The sequence below is a fragment of the Elephas maximus genome, chromosome 2 (assembly GCF_024166365.1).
Source record: "Elephas maximus indicus isolate mEleMax1 chromosome 2, mEleMax1 primary haplotype, whole genome shotgun sequence".
In the NCBI taxonomy this organism is placed as follows: Eukaryota; Metazoa; Chordata; class Mammalia; order Proboscidea; family Elephantidae; genus Elephas; species Elephas maximus.
In genome coordinates, this window is record NC_064820.1 from 234,461,497 (window position 1) to 234,472,014 (window position 10,518).

General features: G+C 39.1%; 1 pseudogene; it reads left to right on the plus strand.

Moving 5' to 3' along the window:
- Positions 1 to 8,218: 8,218 nt before the first annotated feature.
- On the plus strand, positions 8,219 to 9,172 carry LOC126068578 (olfactory receptor 2G2-like; annotated as a pseudogene).
- The last annotated feature ends 1,346 nt before the right edge of the window (positions 9,173 to 10,518 follow it).

Consider the following 10,518-nt stretch of genomic DNA (forward strand, 5'->3'; position numbering starts at 1 on the left):
TCTCTCTGTGCCTCGGTTTTCTTTAGATTGCCTAATTCGAACTGCAAACCTTTTGGATACCAGCAGAGCTCTTAACCACTTCGCCACCAGGGCGCCACCATTTATTTATGTATAACAAGTGTATCAACTAAGTGTTATCATTGGAACAGGCTGCTCAACCATATCTTAACAGAACCTGTACCATTTTTCCTTCCCTAGCCTGTCACCACCTCCAAGTATGATTTTGCTGTTTAGTTCCTCTAAAAGTTAAAAGTTGGCCAATGTTTCCCCTAAGACCCTGGAAAAACAAGTGATATAGATCTAAGCCTGTCAGATGGGACAATACACCCGTCTTATGTGACCAGAAACCAGGAGGGCACACCCAGTGGGTGAATGAGATAATACCTTGGGACCATACCACCCAAGTTGCCCCAGGAGAGAATGACATTCCACAAGTTGCTGAAACCCACGATTTTGCCCTATAAAGCCTTCAGCCAATCTCCAGTTTGAAGAGAAGAGACGGGTTTAAGAAGAGATCATTCCCTTCTGTCACAAATACTTTAAGGTAGATGCTTGGGTTGTAGGCACACCCAAGCCTATATACATGTATTATGAGCATCTAGTTTTCTGAGGGTGGCATGAATCATCAGTGGTCTTTAAAATGGCAGGGGACTGCAGGGACACAGAAAGCAGTACTTTCAAGGGTCAAAGCATCTTAACCAATGGGATCCTCAGGGTCACTGTGCATTAGATCTGGGAAAAGGAGCAAAAAGTGCCATCATTATATATTTCCTTATTTATTTATTTATTTATTTTACATACCCTAGACAATCCCTCCTTTAAAATCTACTCCTGTTTCAAATCACTTGTTTCAATAATTCCAGTTTCTCTTAACTATTTTGAGAGTGTGGAGGAATTATTTTTTCAGATATTCATACTGCTTTTTGAAGTAATTCTCATTGAATTATTTTCTTCACCTAACTTTAGTTTCTTATGGATTATTTCTTCTGAAGTTTTTTTGTATTTAGTCTTGTTTTTGTAGAAAATATTTTATAGTGTACGAAATCCAGGTCCTATGGTTTCTATTTCTTATCATGTTTGAATATAGACAGTGATCCAGGCTTGCTCTTTCCCAAATATACTGGGAGGTTTTGCTGTGCATTTTTGTCTATTTCACCCCTGTAGGTGCCCTTTCCCTCCCCTGCCCCAGATGCCCGGTGGTACAATGGTTAAAGCTCTTGGCCGCTAACTGGAAGGTTGACGGTGGAACCTACCAGCCCCTCTGAAGAAGGAATATGTGGCAGTTGGTGTCCATAAAGATTTATCACCTTTTAAACTGAATGGGGCAGTTCTACTCTGTCCTGTAGTGTCACTATGAATAAGAACTGACTCGAAGTGAGTGGGTTGTGTGTGTGTGTGTGTGTGTGTGCCCCATTTATTTATTTGTTTTGTTTTTGTGATTGCTGTTTTTAACTTAAGCTGGAGGATTAAATTTTGGTGATCTTTTAGTTTATGTTCAGTCTGTCAATTGCTTTCTGGGGAGGTAAGTTGGATGTTTGGAAGGATCATTCTGATAAAGTTTTTCCAATCACTTTTCCTCCAAATCAGTGAAATTCACATTCTCGAGCTAAATCCAGCTCTCCTGGGCACTCAGCCACGTCACTAATCAATTAGCTTACTTTTCCAGTTGTAGAGCAATCTTCTATAGGGAACGCCAATCCCAGAGGAATATTTGATTTCTCATGGCCTGCTACATTCAACACCTTGTTTCTCTAAGGTTAGTGGTGTGAATGCTGGTGCTTAGAGAAGAGGGTTTTGATCTCTGTGTCCATGTGTTTCTGTTAAATTGAAATGCATCAGGCACACAATACGTGCACTCTGTTGTATAGACTTATGAGCATTCTATAGTTTTAAGACTGTCTGTGTTTAATATGTGTATAATAGCTACTTTCTATTTTCTATTCTTTCTGATAACATAATTAGGTTTAAAGGAGAAGTATGGGAATATTGCATTCATCACTAATATTTACATCTCCTTAAATAAGGGTTTTTTAGAATTTATGTAAAATTTTTCCATATTCATTAATGTATGCAGTTTGTAGTGAGTAATGGGGATGTGTGACACGGTCAAACCTAGCTGTTTTTTAAATGAGTTCAAGTTCCATGGTGTCTATAAGTAGAATTAATTACTTTCTGTGTACTCTAAATGCACCTTTGAAAGATGCATGGAGGCTGTGAGTCTGCTCATAAATGTTCACTGTGAAGACTTGAAAGATTTAGAATGAAGCAGCAGATGTTCCAAGGCAGAAGTTGTTCATCATGGGAATACCACGCCAGAGAGAGCTTGGGTCTCAACAATGAGAAAGAGCATTGTTCAGGGTATGGAGCTGCATGATATTTATGGAAAGAAAATTGATTTGAAAAGAAAACATTTTCTCAGAAACAAATAAAATCTGTGAAGCTCCCCACTGGGAGACAGTAGGGGGAAAAGCACAAGGTAATAATCAGGATACTGCAGGATGTGTTCATTTTTGTCATTACAAGGTTGTGGTGGACTTCATCAAAATCAAGTGGAGGACCATGCATATCTGTGTCTCCTACTTGCCACATACACAAGTCCCTACTGACATTAACGCTGTTAATGAAGCCACATACAAACAGGGGGTGGAGCGACACATGTTTGAGGGAGCCAGTTTGGTGGAAGATCAGAAATTTGAGAGAGGTTTGTGCAGAAGGCCAGGGATTAGATCTCAAAATGTGGATTTGGGTTTAAATACAGGGACTTTTACTAATTATCTTGAACACCTGCTAGGAAAGAGCAGAAATGTTTTATTTTGCATCAATGTATGGTAGTAATTCTTCCATCACTACTGCATGTTCTATTTGAGGCATCACTAAACACCCTTGAAGAGTACATGGTAGAGCTCCTTCTCCTGGTGATTTTTGTGAAGAACTAGGGATTATTGGCAATTGCAGCTTCTGGTTCTTTGATTAGCGTCCCTACATCCTTTCTGATATCTTATACAGAAGCAATAAAATGGGTGCAATGAGGAGTTAATAAAGCTAGCACTGGAATAAGAATAGGAGATCAGATTTTATCTTAGAGTTGGAAATAATGACTGTCCATAATATATGATTATCTTGCTTAAGTGATTTTACTTAATAAAATTGAAATTTGTGGACTTGCAAAGATCAGAAGAAAAGAAAATAGAATTTATCAAGGAAGCATCAGACCTAGTGCTATAGTTATCTCAGATGATCTTTTGCACAGAAGAGCAGTCTTTAATATTACAGAGAATTTTTTTCAGTGGTATTCAAATTAATTAAATATGATAGGATCATTAGAGAGAAAAGGTGAAGGTATTTCTGTTGAAATCCAAGAACAATTATTGTAAAATTTAATCCAAATGTGAAGTAAGTGAGTTAAACATTTGGCAGTGGAAACAAGTAAATATTAATTATTATGACCAGAAGTCAGGTTCAAAATGATTTGTTATGTTCCTTCTACCAAAGTTTTTTGCACTTCTTTATTCTCTAATTTCATGATCATATCAACAATCTACCAGTTAACTACAGCTGAGTTAGTCTCTCTCGGAAAAACAAAAGATGTATAAAATGATGGACATAGCTTGGGGAGATAGTGGAATGATATATGAGATGCACTGAACACCCTAAGAACTGAATACTCTAAGAACTAAATATATAATAAAATACTGTAAAATCACTTCAGATATGCCCCTGGTCTCAGGAATCTCATATGCTATCATGAACTTCATCAAATTAATATATATATATTTACCCAGTGCCGTCGAGTCGATTCACTCTCTTAGCGACCCTATAGGAATATATATATATATATATACACACACACACGTATTGTTGTTGTTCTTAGTTGCCATCAAGTTGATTCTGATTCATGGTACCCCATGAGTTTAGAGTAGACCTGCACAGCATAGGGTTTTCAAGACTTTTACCCTTTGAAAGCAGATGTCCAGGGCTTACTTCTGAGGTGCCTATGGGTGGGTTTGAACCGCCAACCTTTCACTTAGTAGTTGAGCGCTTAACCATTTGTGCCACCCAGTGACTCTTTTCATGTAAATACAGGTAGAGATATAGGTACAGATACGGATATAGCCCTAGTGGTGCAGTGATTAACAGCTACAGCTGTTAACCAAAAGGTCGGCAGTTTAAGTCTACCAGCCACTCCTTGGAAACCTTATGGGGCAGTTCTACTCTGTCCTACAGGGTCGCAATGAGTCAAATTCAACTCGATGGTGAGTTTTTTTTTTTTCTTGTATATAGATAAATCTATATATATCTATATACACAAAATGAGAAGAAACAGCCGCAAACATCCATTAATAATCGGAATGTGGAATGTACGAAGTGTGAATCTAGGAAAATTAGAAATCTTCAAAAATGAAATGGAATGCATAAACATCTATATCCTAGGCATCAGTGAACTAAAATGGACTGGTATTGGCCACTTTGAATTGGTCAATCCTATAGTCTACTATGCTGGGAATGACAACTTGAAGAGGAATGGTGTTGCATTGATCGTCTAAAAGAACATTTCAAGATCTATCCTGAACTACAGTGCTGTCAGTGATAGGATAATATCCATATGCCTACAAGGAAGACCAGTTAATATGAATATTATTCAAATATACGCACCAACCTATAGGGCCAAAGATGGAGAATCAGAAGACTTTTTTCAGCTGTTGCAGTCTGAAATTGATCAAACATGCAGCGAAGATGCATTGATAATTACTGGCGATTTTAATGTGAAAGCTGGAAAAAAAGATCAGTAGTTGGAAAATATGGCCTTGGTGATAGAAACAATGCTGGAGATAGAATGATAGAATTTGGAAGACCAACGACTTCATCACTGCAAGTACCTTCTTTCACCAACATAAACAGTGACAAAAAAAAAAAAAAATTTTTTTTTTTTATACACATGGACCTCACGAGATGGAACACACAGAAATCAAATTGAATACATCTGTGGAAAGAGACGATGGAAAAGCTCAATATCATCATTCAGAACAAGGCCAGGGGCCGACTGTGGAACAGACCATCAATTGCTCATATGCAAGTTCAAGGAAACTGAAGAAAATCAGAGCAAGTCCACGAGAGCCAAAATATGACCTTGGGTATATCCCACCTGAATTTAGAGACCATCTGAAAAATAGATTTGATGCATTGAACACTGGTGACTGAGGACTGGACAATTTGTGGAATTACATCAAGGACACCATATATGAAGAAAGCAAGAGGTCACTGAAAAGACAGGAAAGAAAGAAAAGACCAAGATGGATGTCAGAGGAGACTCTGAAAATTGCTCTCGAATGTCAAGCAGCTAAAGCAAAAGGAAGAATTGATGAAGTAAAAGAACTGAACAGAAGATTTCAAAGTAAAGCAAAGAGGTGGAAATGGGAAACCAAAAGGGAAGAACATGCTTGGTGTTTCTTATGCTGAAAGAACTGAAGAAAAAATTCAAGCCTCAAGTTGCAATAGTGAAGGATTCCATGGGGGAAAATATTAAAAATGACGCAGAAAGCATCAAAAGAAAATGGAAGGAATACACAGAGTCATTATACCAAAAAGAATTAGTAAATGTTCAACCATTTCAAGAGGTAGCATATGATCAGGAACCAATGGTACTGAAGGAAGAAGTCCAAGATGCTCTGAAGGCATTGGCGAAAAACAAGGCTCCAGGAATTGATGGAATATCAATTGAGATGTTTCAACAAACAGATGCAGCGCTGGAGGTGCTCACTCATCTATGCCAAGAAATATGGAAGACAGCTTCCTGGTCAACTGACTGGAAGAGATCCATATTTATGCCTATTCCCAAGAAAGGTGATCCAACTGAATGTGGAAATTATAGAACAATATCATTAATATCACACACAAGCAAAATTTTGCTGAAGATCTTTCAAAACCGGCTGTAGCAGTATATATCGACAGGGAACTGCCAGAAACTCAGGTCGGTTTCAGAAGAGGACGCGGAACAAGGGATATCATCGCTGATGTCAGATGGATCCTGGCTGAAAACAGAGAACACCAGAAGGATGTTTACCTGTGTTTTATTTACTATGCAAAGGCATTCGACTGTGTGGATCACAACAAACTGTGGATGACATTGTGAAGAGTGAGAATTCCAGAACACTTAATTGTGCTCATGAGGAACATTTACATAGATCAAGAGGCAGTTGTTCAGACAGAACAAGGGGATACTGATTGGTTTAAAGTCAGGAAAGATGTGCGTCAGGGTTGTATTCTTTGACCATACCTGTTCAATCTGTATGCTGAGCAAATAATCCGAGAAGCTGGAATATATGAAGAAGAATGGGGTGTCAGGATTGGAGGAAGACTCATTAACAACCTATGTTATGCAGATGACACAACCCTGCTTGCTGAAAGTGAAGATGACTTGAAAAAGACCACACCCTTCAGTATGGATTGCACCTCAACATAAAGAAAACAAAAATCCTCACAACTGGACCAATGAGCAACATCATGATTAACGGAGAAAAAGATTGAAGTTGTCAAGGATTTCATTTTACTTGGGTCAACAATCAACAGCCATGGAAGCAGCAGTCAGAAAATCCAAAGACGCATTGCATTGGGTAAATCTGTTGCAAAAAACCTCTTTAAAGTGTTGAAGAGCAAAGTTGTCACCCTGAAGACTAAGGTGCGCCTGACTCAAGCCATGGTATTTTCAATCCCATCATATGCATGTGAAAGCTGGACAATGAATAAGGAAGATCAAAGAAGAACTGATGCCTTTGAATTGTGGTGTTGGTGAAGAATATTGAATATACCATGGACTGCCAGAAGAATGAATAAATCTGTCTTGGAAGAAGTACAAACAGTATGCTCCTTAGAGGCAAGGATGGCGAGACTGCGTCTTACATACTTTGGGCATGCTGTCAGGAGGGATGAGTCCCTGGAGAAGTACATCATGCTTGGCAGAGTACAGGGTCAGCGAAAAAGAGGAGGACCCTCAACGAGGTGGATTGACACAGTGGCTGCAACAGTGGGGTTAAGCATAACAAAGATTGTAAGGATGGCGCAGAACCAGGCAGTGTTTCGTTCTGTTGTGCATAGGGTCGCTATGAGTCGGAACCACTCGACGGCACCTAACAACAACAACATATACACATACCAGTTCTTTATCAAGCTTTCTATATAGTTAAAAGGAAAGGTTACTGGAGTGTATGATAGTAAAAGACATTTTTACTGAGGGATTGATGAAAGCTCCTTGGTAGTACTGGGGTTGAAGAAGACTGGCCTTTTTATAATGCAGACACAATATTTTCTGAGCAGTGTTCTTTCATAAAGAAGATACGGTGTCCTCATGTGTAAATAAAATATCCCTTTACTTGCTTGCTTTCACTAATGGCAACAAAATTTTGTTTTCACATTTAAATGCAAATGATGTCAGGAAAAAAATTCAAATATCACAGGGAAAACAAGACATTTCCAAAGGTCTGTTTTTTTGAGCCAAGAGTATCTTGGTCACGAAAAAAAGAAGCAAGAAAAGACCAAAAGCAAACAAAGAAGAAAACTAAGAAACAATGGTTAAGGAAGATGAAAGCTTTACAGTATGTAGCATTAACTGGGGCATATGATCAGAGGAAATGAATTCAACTGTTAACTTCAACCCTTAGTAAGTGTATGCCTTTGAAAATGTCACATAAGCTCTCAGGAAATGATTTTTAATTATTGCCAACCATATCAAATACATTTCAATGATGCTATCTTCTAATTTCAACTCTTTTAGGGGCGATGAGAAATACCCTTTTTTTTTTTTAAATGAATTTCAAAATTGCTTACATAAAATATAATTTTTCAGTTTTTAGTTGGAATTATTTGAGTTTTCCCTTTCCTGTATCTAGAATGACATATTAATGTAAAGGGTTAACTCTGGTGGAGTTGGAATAAAGTGATGGTCTAAGCGGTTTCCTACAGCAGATGATGTTGTTTATTAACATGTCCACGCTTCTCTGTTTGGAGAGCATTAGAGGAGAGCTAAGAGGTGAGGAAAGTGTGCATTTACTTGGCATGCACACGTTAGGAAAATGGATAGATGACACTTGCTAGATTAAGGACATAAACTTCTACACTTTCAAGATACCATACTTTTTTGGGAGGTGACATTGCCACTCATGTAACCTTATACATACATCATCTTTCTCAGCTATGCCTCAGCATTCTACAGCATACTTTATAAATGGGTATACTGAGGAATAACAATGAGAGCAACTTAACAGGCTTCATCCTTCTGAGGTTTTCGGATCATCCTCAATTATGGAAGATTCTATTTGTGGTCATCTTGATATTGTATTTGCTAACCACCTTTGGTAACACCGCAATTATCCTGGTGTCTCACCTGGAACCCAAGCTTCACACACACATGTATTTCTTCCTTTCTCATCTCTCCCTCCTGGACCTTTGCTTCACAAGAAGTGTTATCCCCCAGCTCCTGGTAAACTTGTGGTCTCCCATGAAAAGCATTACCTATGGTCGCTGTGTGGTTCAATTCTATGTCTCCCTTGTGCTGGGATCCACTGAGCGTGTCCTTCCGGTGGTAATGTCCTATGATCGCTATGTTGCCGTCTGTCATCCCCTCCATTATACTGTCCTGATGCATCCCCATCTCTGCATGACACTGGCCTCTATGGCATGGTTCGGTGGGATGGTCATCACCCTGGTACAGTCCACTCTCACTCTGCAGCTGCCCTTCTGTGCTCATCGCCAAATTGACCATTTTTTCTGTGAGGTGCCTGTGCTCATGAAGTTGGCCTGTGTAGACACCACATTCAATGAGGCTGAGCTTTTCGTGGGAAGTATCCTGTTCTTTATAGTGCCTGTCTCATTCATCATGGTTTCCTAAGACTACATTGCCCAAGCAGTTTTGAGGATCAAGTCAGCTACTGGCAAACAGAAAGCATTTGGGACCTGTTCCTCCAACCAAATGGTGGTCATCATCTTCTATGGGACCATCATCTTCATGTACCTGCAGCCAGCCAAGAGCAGATCCAAGGATCAAGGAAAATTTGTTTCTCTCTTATACACTGTTTTAGCCCCCATGCTTACCCCTCTTATTTATACTCTGAGAAATAAAGAGGTTTAAGGGGCCCTGAAGAGAGTTCTAAAGAAGGTTCTGCAAATCAATTTTACATGATTATCAAAAAATTCTTGAAAGAGATACTGTGATGAACAACTTTTAAATGGAGCCTACTGGAGATATTTTCTTTGGATTAATTAAACCAAAACCCAAACCCAGCGCCGTCGAGTCGATTCCGACTCATAGCGACCCTATAGAACAGAGTAGAACTGCCCCATAGAGTTTCCAAGGAGCACCTGATGGATTTGAACTGCCGTCCTTTTGGTTAGCAGCTGTAGCACCTAAGCACTATGCCACCAGGGTTTCCTTGGATTAATTACTTTATTTAAAATTCTGTAAAATTCTGTGAATCTATGTGTCTAGTCTTGACTTTGCCCTTACCCAATACTATCATAAAGCAAATCATTGATTTAGCCTGTGCTTCAGTGTCTTCTCTGAAGAATACATTCCTTAAGTAACATATATAAAATTCTTTTTAAATTGTAAACTTCACGATATTAAGTTGAACATGAAAATATTCAAGAAATTCATAAAATCGCTCAGTCTCTCTTTCCTGTATTTACCAATAATACATTCAGCCTGTCAGCCTTCCAAGAGCTATAGATGGACATGTTACTTACTTCTTACCAAGGATTCTAAGCAGGTTGTAAACTGAATGCATGCATCTTGGAAAAATTGTGAAGCAGAATACTTAACTTAGAACTTTGAAGAGCAGTGTGAAGGTGGAAAAATTTATAAGGACAAAAACCTGAGGATAAAGTTTGCAGATTAAATATGATGGATAAAGCAGGTGGCAAGAGCTTGGTCCTTTTTTTTTTTTTTTTTTTCGGTTTAAGTTTTTTTTTTTTTTAATTTTTATTGAGCTTCAAGTGAACATTTACAAATCAAGTCAGTCTGTCACATATAAGTTTATATACACCTTACTCCATACTCCCACTCATTCTCCCCCTAATGAGTCAGCCCTTCCAGTCTCTCCTTTCGTGACAATTTTGCCAGCTTCCAACCCACTCTACCCTCCCATCCCCCCTCCAGATAGGAGATGCCAACACAGTCTCAAGTGTCCACCTGATACAAGTAGCTCACTCTTCATCAGCATCTCTCTTCTACCCATTGTCCAGTCCCTTCCATGTCTGATGAGTTGTCTTCGGGAATGGTTCCTGTCCTGGGTCAACAGAAGGTTTGGGGACCATGACTGCCAGGATTCCTCTAGTCTCAGTCAGACCATTAAGTATGGTCTTTTTGTGAGAATTTGGGGTCTGCATCCCACTGTTCTCCTGCTCCCTCAGGCGTTCTCTGTTGTGCTCCCTGTCAGGGCAGTCATCATTTGTGGCCGGGCACCATCTAGTTCTTCTGGTCTCAGGATGATGTAAGTCTCTGGTTCATGTGGCCCTATCTGTCTCTTG